At 42.8% G+C, this 25,888-nt stretch overlaps 1 protein-coding gene across 1 annotated transcript in view; it reads right to left on the reverse strand.

Moving 5' to 3' along the window:
• The window catches only part of CRACR2A (calcium release activated channel regulator 2A), a 131,644-nt gene extending 108,063 nt beyond the window's left edge, over positions 1-23,581 (reverse strand). Inside the window, exon 1 of the mRNA XM_077266496.1 lies at positions 23,397-23,581. The gene's annotated coding sequence lies outside the window, so the exon portion shown is untranslated. The remainder of the gene's footprint in view (positions 1-23,396) is intronic.
• Positions 23,582-25,888: the final 2,307 nt, after the last annotated feature.

Here is a 25,888-nt window from a genome sequence, read left to right on the forward strand (position 1 = left end):
ATCATAAGATAATGGGGACAGAACATACATAACAGTGGCCACTCCATAACAAATGTGGAATTACATGACCACTACTCATTTCAGTGCTTGATCTTGTAACAAATGGGTCTTCCAAAACAAGACCCCTGGCAAGTAGACCCCATTCTTTATCAACAGTTTATGCCAATAAGTCATATTTAAAAAGGATTCCGTCTTATTGAAAACCAGATTACCCTTTATTATTTTAGATTGTAATAGCTCATATAATGGGCATTCTCTCTTCATTGTTTTCTTCCATTTTTTGCACATTTGTATGCACATAAATAACAAATAATTACCAATTAGGATCAATAACTCTTGACATAGAAAAATGTCAAGATAGAGTTAATATATCCCATGTTAAACAACACAAGAAAAGAAAGAAAATCTTGATCAATTTACAAAATATATAAACCTATTTTTTTATATCTTTGGAGGAAATGCAAGTTTACTTTATAAATGGTATTTATTATATTGTTTTTATATTGCCGATTATTAATTTTTTGACTATTGTATAGAGCTGATCATGGCTGTGCTCGGATGATGTAGGCAGACATCAAATACGAGACAACTGGAGCAGTTTGCTCTTGAGAAGTGGCCGAAATACCTGTCGAGAGGCGCAGAAGTCCAATTGATAGTTCCAGGAATCGTGCCTCAAAGGGTTGTGCAACAAAATATTAAGTTAAGGGTACCATCATTTCTGTCCAGTTTTATTTATGAGTTTTATTTTAATTTTGTTTTTAATTTTTAATTTAATTTTTTATTTTTTTTATTTTAATTTTTAATTCTGTGGAAGCATGGCTGAAAAGCAATGTCTGACTTTCATTTGTTCATTTTCATAGATTTTTTTTTTATTTATTATTGCTTTTGTCAGATTCGAGTTTTTTCTGTGACCATTGTGGCTTTTTCTGTCATTAAACGAGGGGGACCAACAATTTTGACCACGTGTGTAGCTGCACATTGGCTAGTAAAAGGATTGTCCTTGATAAAAAAAAAAAAAAATCCATATGCCGTAGAAAAACGATAAGCTGCAAATGAAAAACAGGCAAAAATCACCAAAAACTAAACAAACAAAAAAAAGTTAAAAGGCACCAATGAATGGGGCGGTGCGTCTCTTCGGGTCCCATGTTTCGTACCCACCAGGAGAATATGAAACACGTTCATATAAAGAAGAAGCTGCGCCTCCCGGATTACTCACTCTATAAACACATCTGAAGCACCGTCAGCTCCGGGTTAATGACGTCGTTGCCAAACACGGATAATCCACTGGTCAATTCTGGGAAAGCCAGCTGTAGAAGAACCTTGAGATCATTCCAAGATCACAATCAGGAGCTTTCCTTTACAGGGAGTCAGTTTATTCCCTTTCTTTGATATTTTCCCTCCTTTATTGCATAAAATGCTGAGATCAAAGCTTTCTTCATCTCCGGCCACCGTATTTTGTCTGTTCTTGGGACAACTATAAGTTACATAGGGCTAACTACCAGCCTTAAAGGGTTTTTTCTCATCTACATAAATGGATATTGTCAGACAGAGCTTGTAAAAACAAACAATTTTTCAATTTACTGCTTGCTAAAATTTGCAGCTGTTTTTGAGATATTAACACTTCTTTTTTTTATTTTACAGCTCATTGCCTAGGCGACCGACCACCGCTGCGGTCTAGATTGTAAGCAATGTGATGAAACTGGCCAGGATTAGGCGGTAACAACTTCCTTCAGCTATCCTGGACAGCGTCAAATCTAGACCCTCAGCGGAAAAGAATTTGTGAGCACCGCACCATGTTTTGCTGTCTAGCTGCGATGGTCGGGCTCCATGGCAACAAGCTGTAAACAAAAGAAAAAGTGTTAATATCTCAAGAACGGCTGTGAATTTTAACAAGCAATAAATTGCAAAATTGCTTGTTTTTTCAAGAGCTATCCGAAAATATCCATCTTAAAAAGAAGAGAATAACCCTTTAAATCTATCACACCCCTGTTTTTTTCTCAAAATATGGGAGGGAAAAATACAAGGGAGTAGGTGGCATGAACAAAAAAATATAGAGAGTTCTCTTAAAGTAATACTAACCAAATACCTTCTATAATATGACATCCACATTATAGTAACAGAGCTAATGTCAACATCTCTGCTTGTACCAGAAGGTGATAATCCGCAAGAGAGGGAGATAAATGATCAGGGAACATTTCTGATGTGGATTGTACACACTCATTAACTTATATTGGTTTGCAAGAATTTCTGCAGTATTGAGCTTGTCATATGTCTGCAATACAGAAGTCTTACAACCCTCTATACATAAGCACTCTCGCTTCAATCGAGCGTGCATGAGTCCGATTCATCAAGGCTTTCATGCCAGAATTCTGGTGTAAAAGCTTTGAAAAGTGTCAAAATTTAGGCAAAAATTGGAGATGCACCTACGTTTTATGACTTTTGATTTTTTCCAGATCAGAGGCAGAAGGAGAATTAAGATATCCATAACCGATGGTCACCTAATCCTACCATTATTGTCGGAAAGAACTGGAAGTACAAGTCTAAAAAAGCCCCAATGGCCGGTGTGACCTCATTCCCTTGTGTGCTAACAATGCATTCCTTACAGAGAGGAGTCCCGCATGGATTCACGACACACAATATTCAAGGTGATAGGGTCAACTCTTCCTCGAAGTTCCCATAGCAAGTCCATGCCGGTATATATGTTCTTGGACTAGAACTACTGGCTGATACTCCACCGGTCTTTATTAGAAGGTCTACCATTCAGTTGGGTAGAATATTCCAGGTGAGCCTCATCGACAAAGACCAAAATGGTCATGGAGAGGTCTTCACATTGGATCTAAGTAGGATCTAACTCCTGTGATCTGCATGGATCTTGAGTGGAGTTTGGACTTCTTTTTCACTAGGACAACAATACTAACAAACGTGATGTTTGTACACCAAATTTAGTATTGGGATCTACAATATTTATGGGAATGCCAACCGGAGGCCCATAATAACAGTAGACTATTATAAGCCAGTCAAACCATTATGTGCTCAGGGCCAAAAGTGGTCACGGGGCTGAACCAACCTGTAATTTGGAATAGTAATAAAACATTTATAGGGTTAGACCAATCTGTGGCTAAGATGCCAATTAGAACATTAGATTATTCCTAGAATGTTTCCAGTCAGAATTCTAGAGGTCTTGTAGAGTTAGATCAGACAGGAGCCATGATGAGAAACGAGAGAAGCTTCTACTCAAAAGTCTGAAGACCATAGTTTAAGAAAACAGTCTAGATGACGTCCTTGTCAAGCTCGAAAATACCTTGACTAAAATAATACCAGGCATTTCATCTTGGACAATAATAGTATTTCCAATTGTAAAATAATACACAGAATTGATGGAATGAGGTTCCTTGGACCCACCAGAGACAAGGTTTCTGAGGGTCCTGCTCCATCTATACAGAATACGTACACATCCACTATTAATGTTGATCTTTGCTGTTATCATTGTGTACTGTGTGAAGGAATTCCTTCCTAGATGGCAGGGATCCTATTATCATCATAGGAGATGTCCTATATGCATGCGTTTTTGTTACAATGTGTCATTTACTATCTTGGTTTATCACTGATAGGGTACCTTAAAATATTCCTAATTGTTTAGACTTGTATCTCATGTGAAAGTGCAGCAACTATTGGAAAATGGCAATTTTTAAATCAGGTTTTTGTGTTAAACATTTAATTAAATGTTTAAAAAATTATTAAGTTAAATTATTTGATTGTTTTCATTTTGCAATCTGTATTAGCAAAAAAACATAGAAATGTTCCAATGTTACTCTGGCCAATGGGTTCTTTTTTAGACTGTAACTACGTCCTGTTGTTTCAGGAAACACATGAACATTAGCAGCAACGAATAGACTCCTCCCCTATCTTTTGTATCATACCATCTAATGAGCGTGTGCAAAAGTCATTATGAAGGGAGTGGGAGGAGGTGAGCTGAGATAGCATCTATTGTGATTGGTGGAACCTGTGTTATCATCTGTAAATAGAGAAGTTACATATTATAATCCTGTCTCTGATAAGGAAGCTGCTGCAAATTCTTCCTTCGAAGGACAGGAAATATGAGTCTAAAAAAGGCCCAGTGACCACTATGAAAATGGCATCGTTTACTAATTATTTTTTTTTATAAAGATTTTTCTAAGAGTCAGGTAATCTCCCAGTACATGCTGAATCCATCCCCAAAAATTTGAAATTACTGATTTCTTCATCCAAGTAGGCCAGGAATGGGATGTGTGATGGCATGGCGCTGTCAGAAAGGGAGCATGGTTTCTATAAAGGGGCATTTCTATACGCATTGTAGATGGTTCCTTCTCCCAGATCCTTGCCCTGTAAAGTTGGCAAGTATGCACTTATTGGTTCGGGGTCACGTGAGGGTGCAATCATGCAGAAGCATTGGAACCCATAACAGACCCCTCCAAATCTTCTGGGGGCCTTGAGTGTAATGGTGCCTGCTGTGATTTGGGTCAGAGGATCTGATGTAATGCTACCACCTGAGGGATTACTTGCGAAACCGAGCTGCAATACCAAAGACAATCTAAGGACCAAAGTGGCGCTGTTCCTTGCAGAAATCCTCCAATGGTTCTTTAATTTAATAGCTTGCATAAATTACTCTTTCCTTGGCCTCTGGGATAATGTAACTATATACCTTTTTTCTGGGTGATGCATATTTACGTGAGAGGTTAGGATTCTATCTCATTTATAAGGGAAGAACTTGCAAAAAAATTCAACACATATTGGGAATATTGGAATGTGAACCTTCTTTTGTCACCTATCTAGTTCCAGTAACGTGGATATTCTGGTACAGAAATCTCAGAGAATCCATGGAGGTCCACTGTGTAAGACCTTCCACTATTAGTGTAGGTATCTAAAAGAGCTTCTTTTGCTCTGGTGGACCCAGACTGGTGGTCAATCTTACAACAGGCACTGTGTCATGGTTATGGAGCGCCCCCACACCGCCGCAGGGCCGAGGGGTACCCGGTACCGGGCCTCTGAGTCTCAGTCCTGGAGTGGTCACGGTGGCTAGACCCGGTCCGTGGCCCTGTCTGTCAGTGGGGGACGTCCGGTGCAATAAGTGGTGGTGTAGCGGTGCAGTTGTGGGGTGCAGGTCGCGGTAAATAACGAGGACACCAGGTTGCAGTCTCTTTACTGAAGATCTCTGGGTCCTCAGTCCGGAATACGGTTCACCAGGCTGCGCAAGTCCGGCCGGTCCAATGGCACCTCCAGAGTTCTCTTCACAGGTGGAAATCTGCGCCTTCCCCCTAGCGCTAGGTGTTGTGGTCCTTCCCTGCTGTGCTTACGGAAAGTACCCCACAACTGTTGTGTCTGTTTCTTAAGTTCCCTCACAACTCGATTAGATGATGTTCTGCTAATCCTCCGTCCCTCCCTGATGTTCTGGTTGGGACGGCACCCGTTTGACGGGTAGGCTCGGAGCTCTTCCGGAACCCTAGAGTCGCCCCTCTCCACAAGTTGCCCCCCAAGACTGCATAGGTGATTTGAGTTAGACAGCCCGCCTTAGACTGACTGTCCTGCCGCTGTTTAGAGTATTGCTTGAAGCTGGATATTATAATACTCCCTCGGCGTTCCGGCCACCGGTTATGCGTCTCAGTAGGATGTTGCTTTGGTCTTACAGCACGACTCCTACTGGTATTCTCCTATTGCTATGATCTCGTTTCTCACTCAGCACAATCTATCTCGCTTCTGATCCTTTCTTGGGCACCGCCGCTATCCTGAGCAGGCACGGTCCCGTTACGTTCGTTCAAGTTGCCAAGCCTCTGTCAGGATCCCACCCCTGACAGAGACCCTACTGTATCTTCCCCCACAACACCCTCTGCCACAAGGTGTTGCCTGGTTCCAACCCAGTCAGCTTCTGATCTAACTTCCTGCCTGACCCCCAGTTTACCCACTATGGTGGGGAGTGGCCTAGTGAATAGAACCCTTAGCTCCCCCTGGAGGCCCGGCTGTGAAATGTATTGGTGTCTGTGATACCTGCTCAGATGAACTCCTTCAGTACCATCAGACGTACCATAGCTCCCCTTAGTGGCGGAGCCACAGTACAGCAACGACCAGGACTCTGGGGCGCTGCAGTTAATTTCCTCTGTTGTGGCGTAACAGGTAATGTGGACACTTGCTGGAGAATTCCACAAAAGATTACAGATAATTATTGAGGAAAAATAGGTTCTTCCTTAAAGTTAAAAGATGGAACACCTAAAAAAATGTGTTCTCCAATTTATCTTCTGATTTCGTAGGTATGTGATAAGTTAAAATCACGGTTGAGTTGGCCTCTGTCATAGCATTTTGTTAGGCTTTGTTACTTATCGGTGCCGGCTCCAGTGCCGGGCTTTGCTTCATTCTCCTGTGGATGTCTCCTGTTAGTCCAAACCAGATTACTGTCGTCATTATGTCATCATTAAAAGCCCTATAAGGCCAACTCCGGAGGGTGATAACTGCCTTATTATTGAGGCAGTAGGGATCTCTCTTACCTCCTGCTCATCAGGCGTTAAGCTTCACCTTCCCACTTGGTTTAGGTCCAACCCTCTCAACTCCACCATACACATGAGCTCTCGGATCCACCAAGTGTTCATGTGATTTCAGTGGTGGAAGAGAAGAAAACCCATGAACTATCTCTCTGAAAATCGAAAGGATCGGTTATTAAAATCCAGTTACTCGATCCTTCTCTTCTCTGATATCATCTGTTGGAAGAAGACTCGGGAGGTCTCCATACACATCACCTGGTTCGTTGTACATACATCCTATAGAGAAAAAAAAGTGTCTAAAGCCAACATTTACCTAACGTGTCTAAGCCGATGCCAAACACCACTGGTGGTAGAGGCAGTCTATTTTCTTAAGGATCAGATATGTTAAAATCCATATGTCCAATCCTTCTGTCTCCTGACATAATCTGTTAGGGGAGAGTTGGGAGGCCTCCTACATATTAACATCATATGGTTGGCCGGTCATGCTGAAAAAGGTAAGTTGAGATGTCAAAGTTGATGTCAGACATCTCTGGTAGCTGTTTACCTTCCTTGAGAACATAAAGATCCTGATCAGATGAGCGTTAGGAGGACTCGATACATATTACATGGTTGGCCGGTTCTACTGAAAATGGTGACTTGGACCTCTAAGCTGTAGTCAGGCTCATCTGATGGCAGAACTTAAGGATCAGACAGGTTGAAATCCTTATGTCCGGTCCTTCTTTCCTCCGGCGTCCACCATTGGGGACAGGAGTCAGCGTATCACCATATACATTAGATTCATCTGGGCCTCCTAAAATCATAGGGTTTGGTTGATGTTAATGTGTAATTTGTCAGATTTTTAACCCCCTGGTATAGATTTTGCTCATCCCCTCTGGCTGTGTATTATATAAGCCTTGTAGGATGGTTTACATTATTATTCTGTCACCTTGTGACAGATGAAACCAAATTACTGATTTTTTGTTAAAACTCTGTAAGCAAACGAACATTCTTCCATCTTGTCAGCCTCCGGGTGCGGGAAAAACAAGATATGTGAGATTTTTTCCCCTTGTCACTTGCAATGTTTAAAGATTATTGAATGCGAGAGTAAAAGTCTCTTCCGTTGCTTTCATTTCTTTGCATAAAACAATAGTTAACCAAACTCAGGACACAAAGTGCCGGGATCATGGCCTCGAATGACACTCTCCTCACAGGTCGGATTTCAGAAAGTCTCAAAATAGACGGCTGTGATCTATAATCTGGGGAAATACTATACGTTTACCAACAGGTTGGTCCGTTCAGGCCTGGGACATTATACCAGAATTGGGGACATTGTACCAGGATGGGGGATTTTATACCAGGATGGGGGGCATTATACCAGGATGGAGAACATTATACCAGGATGGGGGACATTATACCAGGATGGGGAACATTATACCAGAATTGGGGACATTGTACCAGGATGGGGGACTGTATACCAGGATGGGGGCATTATACCAGGATTCAGGATATTATACCAGGATGGGGGACATTATACCAGGATGGAGAACATTATATAAGGATGGGGGGCATTATATCAGCATTGAGGATATTATACCAGAGTGGAGGATATTATACCCGGATGAGAGACATTATACCCGGATGAGAGACATGATACCAGGATGGGGGGCATTATACCAGGATTTGGGATATTATACCAGGATGGAGGAAATTATACCAGGATGGAGAACATTATACCAGGATAGGGGACATTATACTAGGATTGGGGATATTATACCAGGGTGGAGGACATTATACCAGGATGAGAGACATTATACCAGAATGGGGGGCATTATACCAGGATTGGGGACATTACACCAGGATGAGGGACATCATGCCAGAATTGAGGAAATAAATATAGAAAAAGCATCACTGCATGATATGCACACCATCCAGATAATAATAATACAAGAAAAATATATATATATATATATAAATACTTTATTAGTACACTTAAAACACACCAAACAATAAATAAAACATACTTAAAATGCAACACAAACCACAGCAGGTTGAATCATGTATAAGAATAAGGTAACCCCCACTTTCTAACCTAACTGGCTCATAAGATAATATCCCGTGCGGCCATGACAAAGTAAAGACCGCTAATAGGATCAAGCAGGGAAATAAATGAACAAATTCCCACAAATACGTAACTTAAGCCAGATACGAGACCAAAGTCCTGGAATACACAGGACAAGGGAGGGGCAGTGAACCCTATAAATAGCACTAATGGTGGCTCATAATGAGATTGCCACGTGCATACAACCTGGTGTGAAGAGATATCCCACGCGTATCGCCCGGCGAACCGGGCTTCCTCAGGGAATGTGTAAGAGGCACAAGTACAGAACTTATATACACATAGCATGGAGGTAAAACGACATACCGGTGTGTGTAGCACACACCGGTATGTCGTTTTACCTCCATGCTATGTGTATATAAGTTCTGTACTTGTGCCTCTTACACATTCCCTGAGGAAGCCCGGTTCGCCGGGCGATATGCGTGGGATATCTCTTCACACCAGGTTGTATGCACGTGGCAATCTCATTATGAGCCACCATTAGTGCTATTTATAGGGTTCACTGCCCCTCCCTTGTCCTGTGTATTCCAGGACTTTGGTCTCGTATCTGGCTTAAGTTACGTATTTGTGGGAATTTGTTCATTTATTTCCCTGCTTGATCCTATTAGCGGTCTTTACTTTGTCATGGCCGCACGGGATATTATCTTATGAGCCAGTTAGGTTAGAAAGTGGGGGTTACCTTATTCTTATACATGATTCAACCTGCTGTGGTTTGTGTTGCATTTTAAGTATGTTTTATTTATTGTTTGGTGTGTTTTAAGTGTACGAATAAAGTATTTATATATATATATATATTTTTTTCTTGTATTATTATTATCTGGATGGTGTGCATATCATGCAGTGATGCTTTTTCTATATTTATTTCCTTGGCTCTGTTTATCACTGCCGTTTGCACCCTCCTTACTTATGTTATACATATATAGCTGTGCGCCTTGTTTCTAGTCCAGTAGTTATCATGCCAGAATTGGGAACATTATTCCAGGGTGGGGATATTATACCAGGATGGGGGACATTATACCAAGAAGGCGGACATTATACCAGGATGGGGGACATCATACCAGAAGTGGAAACATTATTCCAGGATGGTGGACATTATACCGGGATGGGGGAGACATATACTAGGATTGGGGAGATATATACCAGGATTGGGGACATTATACCAGGATGAGGGACATTATACCAGGCTTGGGGACAATATACCAGGATAGAGGACATTATACCAGGATGAGAGACATTATACCAGGATGGGGGATATTATACCAGGGTGGAGGACATTATTCCAGGATGAGAGACATTATACCAGGATGGGGGGCATTATACCAGGATTGGGATATTATACCAGGATGGAAGCCATTATATCAGGATGGAGAACATTACACCAGGATGGGGGACATCATACCAGAAGTGGGAACATTATTCCAGGATGGTGGACATTATACCGGGATGGGGGAGACATATACCAGAATTGAGGAGATATATACCAGGATTGGGGACATTATACCAGGATGGGGGACATTATACCAGGATTGGGGATATTATACCAGGATGGAGGACATTATACCAGGATGAGAGACATTAAACCAGGATGGGGGACATTATAACAGGATGAGGGATATTATACCAGGGGGGAGGACATTATTCCAGGATGACAGACATTATACCAGGATGGGGGGCATTATACCAGGATTGGGGATATTATACCAGGATGGAGGCCATTATACCAGGATGGAGAACATTACACCAGGATGGGGGACATTATACCAGGATGAGAGACATTATACCAGGATGGGGGGCATTATACCAGGATGTGGGATATTATACCAAGGTGGAGGACATTATACCAGGATGAGAGACATTATACCAGGGTGGGGGGCATTATACCAGGATTGGGGATATTATACCAGGATGGAAGACATTATACCAGGATGGAGAACAATTTACCAGGATGGGGGACATTATAACAGGATGGAGGACATTATACCAGGATGGAGGATATTATACCAGGATGGAGGACATTATACCAGGATGGAGGACATTATACCAGGATGGGGGACATTATACCAGGATGGGGGACTGTTATGATCCTTAGTGGTTGAGGATCACAAATGACTCCAGCTAAGTAACAAACATAGGACAAGCTCTAGGGAGGTGGTAAACTGGACTTACCGCAAATCTGAACCTATCCAAACACACTAGAAGTAGCCGGTGAACGTGCCTAAAAATCCTAGACGTCTCGAGCCAGCCTGAGGAACTAACTACCCCTAGAGAGAAAGAAAGACCTCTCTTGCCTCCAGAGAAATAATCCCCAAAGATATAGAAGCCCCCAACAGATAATAACGGTGAGGTAAGAGGAAGGCACATACACAGGGGTGAAAACAGATTCAGCAAATGAGGCCCACTAATACTAGATAGATAGCAGAAAATAGTAAAGGGGTCTGTGCGGTCAGTAAAAAACCCTTACAAAATATCCACACTGAGATTTCAAGAACCCCCGCACCAACTAACGGTGTGGGGGGAGAAACTCAGTCCCCTAGAGCAACCAGCAAGCGAGGAAATCACATTTTAGCAAGCTGGACAAGAAACATGATAAATGCTAATGATCAAAAAATAAACAAACAAAAACTTAGCTTGACTTGGAGAGACTGGGAGCAAGGTAGTCACAAGGAATCTGAAGAGCACTGAATACATTGAGAGCAGGCAAGGAACTGAGTATCCAGGTGAGCTAAATAGGAAACCAACCAAGGATAACGAACCAGCTGATGCTGCCAACCTGCAGAAAGACAACACTACACAGTACCGCTTGTGACCACTAGAGGGAGCCCAAAAATAGAGTTCACAACAGTACCCCCCTTGAGGAGGGGTCACCGAACCCTCATCAAGACCCCCAGGGCGATCAGGATGAGCCGCGTGGAAGGCACAAACCAAATCAGCCGCATGAACATCAGAGGCGACAACCCAGGAATTATCCTCCTGACCATAGCCCTTCCACTTAACTAAATACTGAAGCCTCCGTCTAGAGATACGAGACTCCAAAATCTTCTCCACCACGTACTCCAATTCGCCCTCGACCAGCACCGGAGCAGGAGGCTCAACAGAAGGAACCACAGGTACCACATACCTCCGCAACAAAGACCTATGGAACACATTATGAATGGCAAACGATGCTGGGAGATCCAAACGAAAAGACACCGGGTTAAGGATTTCCAAGATCTTATAAGGACCGATGAAGCGAGGCTTGAATTTAGGAGAGGAGACCTTCATAGGAACATACCGAGAAGACAGCCACACCAAATCCCCAACACGAAGTCGGGGACCCACACCGCGGCGGCGGTTGGCAAAGCGCTGAGCCTTCTCCTGTGACAACCTCAAATTGTCCACCACATGGTTCCAAATCTGCTGCAACCTATCCACCACAGAATCCACCCCAGGACAGTCAGAAGGCTCAACCTGACCCGAGGAAAAACGAGGATGGAAACCAGAATTGCAGAAAAAAGGCGAAACCAAAGTAGCAGAACTAGCCCGATTATTAAGGGCAAACTCGGCCAATGGCAAAAAAGTCACCCAATCATCCTGATCAGCAGAAACAAAACATCTCAAATAAGTTTCCAACGTCTGATTAGTTCGCTCGGTTTGGCCATTAGTCTGAGGATGGAAGGCCGACGAAAAAGACAAATCAATGCCCATCTTAGCACAAAAAGTCTGCCAAAACCTGGACACAAACTGGGATCCTCTATCAGACGCAATATTCTCAGGAATGCCGTGCAAGCGAACCACATTCTGAAAAAATAGAGGAACCAAATCGGAGGAAGAAGGCAACTTAGGCAAGGGCACCAAATGGACCATCTTGGAAAAACGATCACACACCACCCAGATGTCAGACATTTTCTGAGATACAGGAAGATCCCAAATAAAATCCATGGAAATGTGCGTCCAAGGCCTTTTTGGAATAGGCAAAGGCAAAAGCAAACCGCTGGCACGAGAACAGCAAGGCTTAGCCCGAGCACAAATCCCACAAGACTGCACAAAGGAACGCACATCCCGCGACAAGGAAGGCCACCAGAAGGACCTAGCCACCAAATCTCTGGTACCAAAAATCCCAGGATGACCCGCCAACACCGAAGAATGAACCTCGGAAATAACTCTGCTGGTCCATCTATCCGGGACAAACAGTCTCTCTGGTGGACAACGGTCAGGTCTATCCGCCTGAAATTTCTGCAGTACTCGTCGCAAATCTGGGGAAATGGCAGACAAAATCACTCCCTCTCTGAGAATACCAGCCGGCTCAGAAACTCCCGGAGAGTCAGGCACAAAACTCCCAGAAAGTGCATCAGCCTTCACGTTCTTCGAACCAGGCAGGAATGAGACCATGAAGTTGAAACGGGAGAAAAACAACGACCAACAAGCCTGTCTAGGATTCAGGCGCTTGGCAGATTCAAGGTAAATCAGATTTTTGTGATCAGTCAAGACCACCACATGATGTTTAGCTCCTTCGAGCCAATGTCGCCACTCCTCAAATGCCCACTTCATAGCCAACAAGCCAAACAACGACCAACAAGCCTGTCTAGGATTCAGGCGCTTGGCAGATTCAAGGTAAATCAGATTTTTGTGATCAGTCAAGACCACCACACGATGTTTAGCTCCTTCGAGCCAATGTCGCCACTCCTCAAATGCCCACTTCATAGCCAACAACTCCCGATTACCAACATCATAATTCCGCTCGGCAGGCAAAAACTTTCTTGAAAAGAAAGCACATGGCTTCATCACAGAGCCATCAGAGCTTCTCTGTGACAAAACAGCCCCTGCTCCAATCTAGGACTGGATTATGAGCTTGCAGCCATGGCAGACCCAAAACGACAACATCATGCAAATTATGCAGAACAAGGAAGCGAATCACCTCCTGATGTACGGGAGTCATGCACATGGTCATTTGCGTCCAATACTGAGGCTTATTCTCGGCCAATGGCGTAGCATCAATTCCCCTCAGAGGAATAGGAAATTCCAAAGGCTCCAGGACAAAACCACAGCGCCTGGCAAACGACAAATCCATCAGATTCAGGGCAGCACCTGAATCCACAAAAGCCATAACCAGGTAGGACGACAAAGAACAAATCAAAGTAACAGACAAAATAAATTTAGGCTGTATAGTACCAATGGTGACAGGTTTAGCGATTTTTTTTAAGCGTTTAGAGCATGCTGAGATAACATGAGTAGAATCACCACAGTAAAAGCACAACCCATTTTGACGTCTATGACTTTGTCGCTCAATTCTGGTCAGAGTTCGATCACATTGCATAGACTCAGGTCTCTGTTCCGAAAATACCGCCAAAGGATGAGCAGATTTGCGCTCCCGCAAACGCCGATCAACCTGAATGTCTAAAGCCATAGAATCACTCAGACTTGTAGGGGTGGGAAACCCCACCATAACATTCTTAACGGCCTCAGAAAGACCTTCTCTGAAATTTGCAGCCAGAGCACACTCATTCCATTGAGTAAGCACCGACCATTTCCGAAATTTTTGACAATACACCTCTGCTTCATCCTGACCTTGAGAGATAGCCAGCAACTCTTTTTCTGCCTGATTCTCAAGATTAGGCTCCTCATAAAGCAGTCCAAGAGCCAGAAAAAATGCATCTACATTAAGCAATGCAGGATCTCCTGGCGCCAGAGAGAAAGCCCAATCCTGAGGGTCGCCACGCAACAAGGAGATAACAATTTTAACTTGCTGAGCGGAATCACCAGAGGAACGAGGTCTCAGAGATAGAAATAACTTACAATTATTCTGAAAATTTAGAAACCTAGATCTATCTCCAGAAAACAACTCAGGAATGGGTATCTTTGGTTCTGACATAGGGCTATGAATAACAAAATCCTGAATACTTTGCACCCGTGCAGTAAGATGATCCACACTAGAAATCAGAGTCTGAATATTCATGTTTGCGGCTGAGCTCAAAACCACCCAGAGTTCAAAAGGATGAAAGAAGCTAAACAGACTGCAGCAAAGGAAAAGCGGGAGGAGAAAAAAAAAAAATGTGCTCAGGTCTTCTTTTTATCCCACTTCTGCGATGCATGAAACACTTTTAGGCCTGCTATACTGTTATGATCCTTAGTGGTTGAGGATCACAAATGACTCCAGCTAAGTAACAAACATAGGACAAGCTCTAGGGAGGTGGTAAACTGGACTGACCGCAAATCTGAACCTATCCAAACACACTAGAAGTAGCCGGTGAACGTGCCTAAAAATCCTAGACGTCTCGAGCCAGCCTGAGGAACTAACTACCCCTAGAGAGAAAGAAAGACCTCTCTTGCCTCCAGAGAAATAATCCCCAAAGATATAGAAGCCCCCAACAGATAATAACGGTGAGGTAAGAGGAAGGCACATACACAGGGGTGAAAGCAGATTCAGCAAATGAGGCCCACTAATACTAGATAGCAGAAAATAGTAAAGGGGTCTGTGCGGTCAGTAAAAAACCCTTACAAAATATCCACACTGAGATTTCAAGAACCCCCGCACCAACTAACGGTGTGGGGGGAGAAACTCAGTCCCCTAGAGCAACCAGCAAGCGAGGAAATCACATTTTAGCAAGCTGGACAAGAAACATGATAAATGCTAATGATCAAAAAATAAACAAACAAAAACTTAGCTTGACTTGGAGAGACTGGGAGCAAGGTAGTCACAAGGAATCTGAAGAGCACTGAATACATTGAGAGCAGGCAAGGAACTGAGTATCCAGGTGAGCTAAATAGGAAACCAACCAAGGATAACGAACCAGCTGATGCTGCCAACCTGCAGAAAGACACTACACAGTACCGCTTGTGACCACTAGAGGGAGCCCAAAAATAGAGTTCACAACAGGGGACATTATACCAGGATTGGGGGGATTATACCAGGATGGGGTACAATACCAGGATGGGGGACATTATACCAGGATGCGGGACATTATGCCAGGATGGGGGATATTATACCAAGATGGAAGACATTGTGCCAGAATTGGTAACATTATTCCAGGATGGGGATATTATACCAGGATGGGGGACATTATACTAGGATTGCGGACATTATACCCGGATGACGGACTTTATACCAGGATGGGGGACATCATACTAGAAGTGGGAACATTATTCCAGGATGGTGGACATTATACCAGGATGGGGGAGATATATACCAGGATTGGGGACATTATACCAGGATGGTGGACATTATACCAGGATGGCAGACATCATACCAGAATGTGGGACATTACACCCAAATGGGAGACATTATACCAGAATTGAGAACATCATACCAAGATTGGGGACATTATACCAGAATTGGGGACATTATTTCCAGGATGGGGGACATTATACAAGGATGGGGACATTATACCAGGATAAGGGACATTATACCAGGATGTGGGACAATATACCAGAATTGAGGACATTATACCAGGATAGGGGACATTATTTCGGGATGGGGGACATTATACCAAGACAGGGGGCATTGTACCAGGATGGAGGACATTATACCAAGATGAGGGACATTATACCAGAATGGGGGATATTATATCTGGATAGGGGATATTATATAGATTTGGGGACAGTATACCAGAATTGGGGACATTATAGCAGAATAGGGGAAATTATATCAGGGTGGGGCGATATTACAACAGGATAAGGGACATTATACCAGGATGGGGGACAATATACCAAAATTGAGGACATTATACCAGGATAGGGGACATTATACTATAAATAGGGACATTATTCCAGGATGGGGTACATTATACCAAGATGAGGGGCATATACCAGTATTGGGGATATTATACCAGAATGGAGGATAATATACCTGGATGGGGGACATTATATAAAATTGGGGACATTATACCAGGATGGGGGAAATTATATCAGGGTGGGGAGATAATACAACAGGATATGGGACATTATACCAGGATGGGGGACAATATACCAGAATTTAGGTCATTATACCAGGATAGGGGGCATTATTCCAGGACTCTAGTTACACCACTGGATGGATCGATGAATGGATAGATAGACTTTAGATTATTTTTTAATTCTGATCTAGAACATTTTGTGATCGTGTAATAGACATATATACGGAATAATCCTCCACATTTTGGTGAATGCCAATTGTCAGCGAGTTCAGCGGCTTTTTTCATACAATCTATTTGCTAAATGCCGAGAAATGGCTGCCACAAGTATTTCTCCTAATCCCGCAGCCTGGGAACATAAAGCCACCTCTGCACACAGCAGAGAATGACAGGCGGTCAATATTGACCTAAGACCGCTCTTATTTTATATAACTGGAAAGTAAATGCGCCTCCGCCCGTCTTATCTCATCTTATTACGGCCTACGGATGTTACATAATCAGCCCTTGGCCTACATTAAGGTTCATGGATCCATCTGAGGTCTCCAAAAAGTGCCTACAGGTCCATAAGATGGAGACAGCGCCACCCTTTCTACAGACTGTGTCTGGTATTGCAGCTCGGCTCTACTAAAGTGAATAGTACAGAGCTGCAATACCAAGCTCAACCTGTTTACATGGGTGGCGCTGTAGAAGAAGGTAGCGCTGTGGCCAATTTTCAATTTTTCACTTTTTTGCAAGTTGAAAAACATGACATTTCTGCCATTGTTTTATAGTGTTTTGTTTTTGCTTTACTGTATTTATTGTGGGGTAAAAATGACCTGGAAAATTAATTCTCCAGATCGGCCTGAATACGGCAATATCAGACTTAGATTATGGTTTCTTTATATTTTACCGGTGAAAAGAATTCTAAACTATGTAAAAAAAAAATTTTTTTGCGAGCCGTAACACTTTTTTTTATTTTTCTGTCTACGGAGATCTATGACATGTTTTGCATTTATTGATATCATATTGTGTACATACACAATAGATAGATAGATAGATAGATAGATAGATAGATAGATAATATATAGATAGATAGATAATAGATAGATAGATAGATAGATAGATAGATAGATAATATATAGATAGATAGATAATAGATAGATAGATAGATAGATAGATATTCATAAAAAAAGGGAACAGCACAACACTCTTAGACTTATCTTCTGGGTGCAAAGCCTTCAGGAAGCCCGTCCACCAGCTATCCAATGTCCATAGGTTTAAACAAAAATCAGGCAGCACTCCATTATTTCTTATTCCATCGTGCAGTGTTTAATTACACCCACATGTCTGTCCACAGACATGTGGGTGTAATTAAACACTGCACGATGGAATAAGAAATAATGGAGTGCTGCCTGATTTTTGTTTAAACCTATAGATAGATAGATAGATAGATAGATAGATAGATAGATAGATAGATAGATAGATAATAGATAGATGGATAATAGATAAATAGATAATAGATAATAGATAGATAATACTGAAGATAATAGATGGATAATATATAGATGATAGATAGATAGATAATAGATAGATAGATAGATAGATAGATAGATAGATAGATAGATAGATAGATAGATAGATAGGTAATAGATAGATAAAAAAGAAACACCAAAAAATCGTACAAAAGGTGATAATTTATTAATAAGTGTACTGTGTCAACATTTCGGTTCCAGTATTTGTACCTTTTTCATTTTGGAACCCCAAATGTCACCACAATAAATAATCCACTTTTGTACTCCCTTTTGTTATGCTGCCTCCAGTTTTTCTTTTTTACCTGGATGGTTTCATATGTACCAGGGAGGCCTTGGACCCTCATTTCTTAAAGGTGATGCTCTACTTTTTCTATGTATAGGTAAATAATAATAGTTAGGACGCGAGCATGCTCATATAACACCTTATCCGAGCACGTTCGCTCATCACTAGAACACAAGTGTCAGGAGAGACATCTTGTCTGTTGTGGAAAGGAGAAAGGAGAATGGTTGTTCTCTAGGTTTTGTTCCTAAGCTACGAATGGATGCGACGTTCTACAACTTCCAGCAATTCTAGTTTTAGATGGAATAAAATTAACCCGTTACTGCTCAGTATAAGCCATACCCGTTAGAAACGCTAAAGTGATTAAGTTAATAATATATTACCGTAATTACACGTGATGGCGACACGACAACTGTAATTAACGTATTTGTGTACATTGTTTGCGGCAGATTCCGTGCCGCTGAGCTCAGTTACTTCGTTCTCGTCATTGGATCACTATGGCACCTTTTTATGGGCACGGGGTGGCACATAAAGGAACATTTCCAGTAGACACAATGCAGATTTGGGTTTGCCGTGCCGTAGGCTGGAAATATGAGCAGCAGGTGGAACATTGTTTTGCAAGACTGTCATATCTAGAACACTTCTTTGCCATTGTTGGCCGGAGTCAGGAAAGACACATTTTGACCAAAGAACCTCGCATGGTTCTACTAAGCCTTAGATCATTAAGAACCCTGGTTTGCTTTTGCAGAATCGCAGGTTTCAAGGTCTTGTGTAACCTTCATAAAAGGTTTGCACACACTGCAGCAGGGATTTTGGCCCCCTCCTCCATACAGATCTTCTCCAGGTTTCGGGGCTGTCGCTGGGCAACATTGACTTTCAGCTCCCTCCAAAGATTTTCTATTGGGCTCAGGTTTGGAGAAGGGCTAGGCCATTCCAGGACCTTGAAATGCTTTTTATGGAGCCACTCCTTAGTTTCTCTGGCTTTGTGTTTTGGGTCATTGTCGCGCTGGAAGACCCAGCCATGACCCATCTTCAATGCTCTTACTGAGGAAAGGAGGTTGTTGGCCAAAATCTGTCAAAACATGACCTCATCCATCCTCGCTTCAAAACGGTGTAGTCATACTGTCCCTTTTGCAGAAAAACACCCTCAAAGTATGATGTTTCCCCCACCATGCTTCACAGTTGGAATGGTGTTCTTTGGTTTGTACTCAACCTTCTCCCATGCCTCCTCTGGATCATCTGGTCATTGGTGAATTTCAAACTAGCCTGGCGTGAGCAGGGGGACCTTGCTTGCCCTGCAGGATTTTAATCCGTGACGGCGTAGTGTATTGCTAACAGTAATGCTTCAGACTGTGGTCCCAGCTCTCTTCAGGTCATCAACCAGGCCGTGCCATATAGTTCTGGGCTCATTCTTGACCTTTTCAGAATCATCCTTATTCCTTACCCCACGAAGTGAGATCTTGCATGGAACCCCAGACCGAGGAAGATTGACAGTCATTTTGATTTTTTCCATTTTTAATAATTGTGCCAACAGTTGTTGCCTTCTCGCCAAGCTGCTTGCCTATTGTCCTGTAGCCCATCCCAGCCTTTTCCAGGTCTACAATTTTGTCCCTGGTGTCCTTAGACAGCTCTTTGGTCTTGCCCATGGTGGAGTGGTTGGTGTGTGATTGAGTGTGTGGACAGGTGTCTTTTAAACAGGTAACAAGGTCAAACAGGTGCAATTAATACAGGTAATGAGTGCAGAGTAGGAGGCTTCTTAAGGCTTCTTAAAGAAAAACTAACAGGTCTGTGAGAGCCAGAATTCTTGCTGGTTGGTAGGTGATCAAATATTTATTTCAGGCAATAAAATGCAATTTAATTATTTAAAAATCATACAATAAAAATTACAGACAAACCTTGCAAAATCGGCAGTGTATTAAATACTTATTTTCCACACTGTTACAGCAGTCTCAGTATTTCCTATGTGATATATAAAGCAGTCTCAGTCTATCAATGTGATGTATGTACAGTAGCCTCAGTGTCTCCTATGTGATGTATATACAGCAGTTTCAGTGTCTCCTTTGTGATATATATACAGCAGCCTCAGTGTCTCCTGTGTTATACAGCAGTCTCAGTGTCTCTTATGTGATGTATATACTGCAGTCTCTGTGTCTCCTATGTGATGCATATACAGCATATACAGCATATACAGCAGTCTCTGTGTCTCCTATGTAATGTATATACAGTAGTCTCAGTCTCCTTTGTGATATATATATATATATACAGCAGCCTCAGTGTCTCCTGTGTTATACAGCAGTCTCAGTGTCTCTTATGTGATGTATATACAGCATATACAGCAGTCTCTGTGTCTCCTATGTAATGTATATACAAGTCTCAGTCTTCTTTGTGATATATAAACAGCAGTCTCAGTGTCACCTATGTGATGTATATGTTACTATAAAAGTCAATTTTGAGCTTTTACCGACGGCCTCGGTGAATGTCCAGATTGACCGGTAAATCCTAGGTTTTACCGTCCTTCTGACTTTTACAGTAACATATATACAGCAATCTCAGTGTCTCCTATGTGATGCATATACAGCAGTCTTGGCATCTCCTTTGTGATGTATATACAGCATATACAGCAGTCTCTGTGTCTCCTATGTGATATATGTATATACAGTAGTCTCAGTCTCTCCTGTAATGTATAAACAGCAGTCTCGGTGTCTTTTATGTGATGTATATACTGGCATCTCAGTGCCTCCTCTGTGATGTGTATACAGCAGTCTCAGCATCTCCTATGTGATGTATATACTGCAGACCGCCCTCTGCTTGAGTTCTATAAATGTTACATGAGCAGTGATGAATTTCCCCCTGTGAGGAGACCTGCAGTGTAATATACATCTGTATTCAGAACTTAGTGCTGCAAGTTCTTTACAAAACTTATCGCAAAAAGTCAGACCGACCCAAACTTGGAAAAGTAGTTACGCGAAGAATAAACATCAATACCATCTAACATCCCAGCCGCACCAAAGAGAAGCAGCTCCCGCCAGCAGGCATAACTTTATTATTTAACTCTGTCTATTCAGGATAGCTGAAGTTCTATTTTAGCAAATTGGATCTTCAAATTCAAAATTTTGGACCTATTAGTAAAAAAAAGCAAAAATGGTGTTGAAAGAAGGACAACTTTAAAAGGACACCTTCGGGGATATTTATTTTACTTAAATCCATGTATTTTGGGGCTAAAGTATTTTTTGCAATTAGGTTTCATGAAATATATAGCATGGACTGACTTTTAATGATAGGTTAGTGAGCTCGTACCATCAGAAGAGTTTGTAACTGATTTATGGCTACAGACGCATCAAAGGAGAACTGGACCTTCATGTGATCATAAATCAGCAGAGAGACAGGAGAAAACAACAGATAAAAGAGATACAAGCAATTCATCAGAAGCAGCTCACCGACAGTTTCTCAGTTTACTCATTCTGCAGTCAGCAATAGACGGTGTAACACAGAGGCTACTTAAGGCAAATTTTATTGAGAAAGTGTTTTTTTTTAATTTTTTTTTAAGAATATTACACTACAAAAACATGTGATATAGGACAGCAATATCTACTGGGATTGCAGTAAATCCTCTAGTACAGTCACCAGTCCAGCCAAAATTGTCGTAGGTCATTTTGGAGGATCTGCATGTGTTTCCTTTAAATTGCTGAGATCATATAATGACTCATTAACCATAATCTACTTCTTTTTTTTTTTTTTTTTAGAGCGCTGCCCCTTTAAAGGAAGTGGTTCTGTAAGCTGAAGAGCAGGTTTTTATGGCAGCGTACTTGTGAGTGCATGTAATGTACACGCTAAAGGCGATTATCATTAATTAACAGGAGAAGGCGCAACCAGCAGCCAAAGAAGACCACTCTCTGGTACTAATTGGTACAAGCACCAGGAGCCCCCAAAAGCAAACAACTTATGCCGCCTCTTAAATTTATAACAATGTGCCATGTAATATTGGATATTTTACATCTATCCTATTATATCATGTGCCCCAAGTACATTATAATAGAATTCTAAGTGCATTATGATGTTCCGCAGCAGCTGAGGTGTGAATTATGAAGTCCTGCAGCAGCTGAGGTGTGAATTATGAAGTTCTGCAGCAGCTGAGGTGTGTACTATAAAGTTTTGCAGCAGCTGAGATATGTATAACGATGCTCCGCAGCAGCTAAGGCGAGTATTATGAAGTCCTGCAGCAGCTGAGGTATGTAGTATGAAGTTCTGCAGCAGCTGAGGTGTGTATTATGAAGTCCTGCAGCAGCTGAGGTGTGTATTTTGAAGTCCTGCAGCAGTTGAGGTGTGTATTATGAAGTCCTGCAGTAGCTGAGGTGTGTTCTATGAAGTTTTGCAGCAGCTGAGGTGTGTATGACGATGCTCTGCAGCAGCTAAGGTGTGGATTATGATGTTCTCCAGTAGTTGAGGTGTAATATGAAGTTCTGCAGCAGCTGAGGTGTGTATTATGAAGTTCTGCAGCAGCTGAGGTGTGTATGATGAAGTTCTGCAGCAGCTGAGGTGTGTATATATGAGTTTCTCCACCAGTCGGGGCACATACTATAGTATATACACTGCAACTAGAGAAAAATCTCTTATCAGAGAGGAAACACTACCCACCAATCAGCAGTCGGCACAAAACGTTGCTCTTCCTGCAGGGGATAAGTAGCGCCGTTATGTAGACTCGCTTATCTCTCTTTAATTGTACGGTACTAATATCAGATTATTGTAGTAGGGGGTCTTGCCTTGCAAATCTCATTATTCTCGCAAAATTAGAAAAATTGTTCCATTGATAAAGACTCGAGAGGGGTCTAGAGACCACCGAGCAGTAATGGTCACATGGGCCTTTTACCCACCACTACACTTGTATTGACCCCATGGGCTATTGCCTATTTTCTAACGTCAGTCCGGTTTCCGGCCATCAGTATAAATAAGACAAATACAAGATATCGATATGTTTACATCGTTCATGATCGGCTCTTCCCACTTAGACAGGTGAGATATTTGGGACATCTGTTTCCACCATAACCATCTGTTCGCTGGCGCCGACTGTCAAGATCCCACCCATCAGCTGGCACTGGAGAAGAACTTTACACAATTTGCCAACGTTCTCTTACTTACTTTGACAACCCAAGTGCAGGAAGCTCAGAGTCTCCAGATGTCCATCAATCCTTGGAAAGCGAGAAGAAGCGCAGAGAATCCTTCAAATGTCCATATGTGTCAGCGCCGGATGGATTTCTCTTCTTCACCTGAAGTCACAGAACCTCTAAGAGTTTTGTCTCTAGTGCAAAAAATTGTGGGAGGATTAGAACAGGCATTGTGAAAGTAGTGAGGGAGAACAGCAGCACGCCTCGGGGAGGGACCTACAGACTTAAGAAACCCTGCTGAGAGTTATAGATTTATAGTAGAAGGAAGGTTTATAAGAAGGTTTGGTTTGGGACCGCTTTAAGGATTCTGTTTGAAAAAATTGGCAAAGTCCCAAAACAGAGCTAAGAACTGTGAGACTAAAACAGCAAAGCGCAGTTACCTAAAGAACAGAGCTTGCCACAGAGTCCGAAAAACAGAGCAAGCCGCAGTGCCCAAAAAGCCGAGACAGCTGCAGTGACGGAAAAAAGCCTGCGACAGTGCCCTAAAAAACAGCCATGCGCAGCGCCCAAAAGACAGAGCCAGTCACAGTGCCCAAAAACAGAGCCTGATACAGTGCCCAAAAACAGAGCGAGCCACAGTGCCCAAAAACAGAGCCAACCACAGTGCCCTAAAAAACAGAGCCAGCCACAGTGCCCTAAAGAACAGACCCTGCCACAGTGCCCAAAAAACAGAGCCAGCCACCGTGCCCTAAATAAAAGAACCAGCCACAGTTTCCTAAAGAACAAAGCCAGCTCATGTGCCCAATAAAACAGCCAGCCACAGTGCCCCAAAACAGAGCCAGCCACCATGCCATATAAAACAGAGACAGCTGCAGTGCCCAAAAACAGAGCCTCCCACTGTGGCATAAAAAAACAGCCAGGTGCAGTGCCCAAAAGACAGAGCCAGCTACAGTGCCCAAAAACAGAGCCAGCTACAGTGCCCAGAAACAGAGCCAGCCACAGTGCCCAAAAACAGAGCCAGCCACAGTGGCCTAAAAAAAAGAACCAGCCACAGTTTCCTAAAGAACAGAGCCAGCTGCTGTGCCCAATAAAACAGAGCCAGTTGCAGTGCCCAAAAACAGCCAGCTGCAGTGCCCAAAAAGCAGTCAGCCTCAGTGCCCAAAATCAGAGCCAGACACAGTACCCAAAGAACAGAACCAGCCACAGTGTCCTAAAGAACAGAGCCAGCTGCTGTGCCCAATAAAACAGAGCCAGTTGCAGTGCCCAAAAACAGCCAGCTGCAGTGCCCAAAAAGCAGTCAGCCTCAGTGCCCAAAATCAGAGCCAGACACAGTACCCAAAGAACAGAACCAGCCACAGTGTCCTAAAGAACAGAGCCAGCTGCTGTGCCCAATAAAACAGAGCCAGCCGCAGTGCCCAAAAAACAGTCAGCCACAATGCCCAAAAAACAGAGCCTCCCACACTGCCCTAAAAAACAGAACCAGCTGCAGTGCCCAAAGAACAGAGCCAACTGCAGTGCCAAAAAAACAGAGCCAGCCGCAGTGTCTAAAAAAAAGCAGCCAGCCGCAGTGCCCTAAAACTGAACCCTCACTGTCCCCCCAAAACCAGAGCCAGCCACAGTGAATCAAAAACTGAGCCCGCAATGTCCCCCCAAAACAAGAGCCAGCCAGTGTCCCTAAAAACAAATTCAGCCATGACTTCCCCCAAAAAAGCAAACTGCAGAGCCCCAAAAAGAGAGCCAGCAACTGTGCCCTAAAACAGAGACAGCCACAGTGCATCAAGACCAGAGCCACGGTGTCCCAAAAAACAGAGCTAGCCTCATCTTCCCCAAAACCATAACCAGCCACAGTGCTTCAAAAACAGCTAGCCACAGCAGGGCCACGGCAGCAGAGTCAGATTAGGTACCTTCAAAACAGAGTGAAAAAAGAGTGCACCCATAACAGATCCAGTTCCCTATAATATAGGGAGTTCAATGCTCCATTACAGAGGCAGGGGTGACAGAGCCAGGTGATAAGCGCCCCCGTAATGATAAAAATGGAAAGTGAAAAATTCAACATAAAAATAAAAAATATCTATTTAGACCATAACGTGTTTCGCCTGTGTCCAGCCTTCCTCAAAATGCGCTGTGATTCTAATAAATATTAGATTTAGATTAAGCTCTGCCAGAACTCTTCTTGGAGGATATTCCTCTAGCACACCACGTCGGCTGCATTGTTACGCTTTTGGTAGTTGGGCCCTATGTGCACAATTCTATCAGGTGAGACATTTTGCTTTTTATGGTCATAACAGTTACGCTCAGAAGGTCCCCTAAGGGAATTCCACATTTGTTATATTATTACAGAGGCAGTACCAGGGCCCCATAATAGCTAGGCATAGTCCTCTCTTGCAGGAGGAGTCCCAGTGCCCCACTATAGGGCCAATCACAGTCCTCATTATAGTGCCAGTCACAGGGCTCTATTATAGAGCATCAGTGCCCTTTTATAGCACCAGTCATAGCACCCTATTATACAGCCAGTCACAGTGCCCC

This window comes from Ranitomeya variabilis, chromosome 5, assembly GCF_051348905.1.
Source record: "Ranitomeya variabilis isolate aRanVar5 chromosome 5, aRanVar5.hap1, whole genome shotgun sequence".
Taxonomy (NCBI): Eukaryota; Metazoa; Chordata; class Amphibia; order Anura; family Dendrobatidae; genus Ranitomeya; species Ranitomeya variabilis.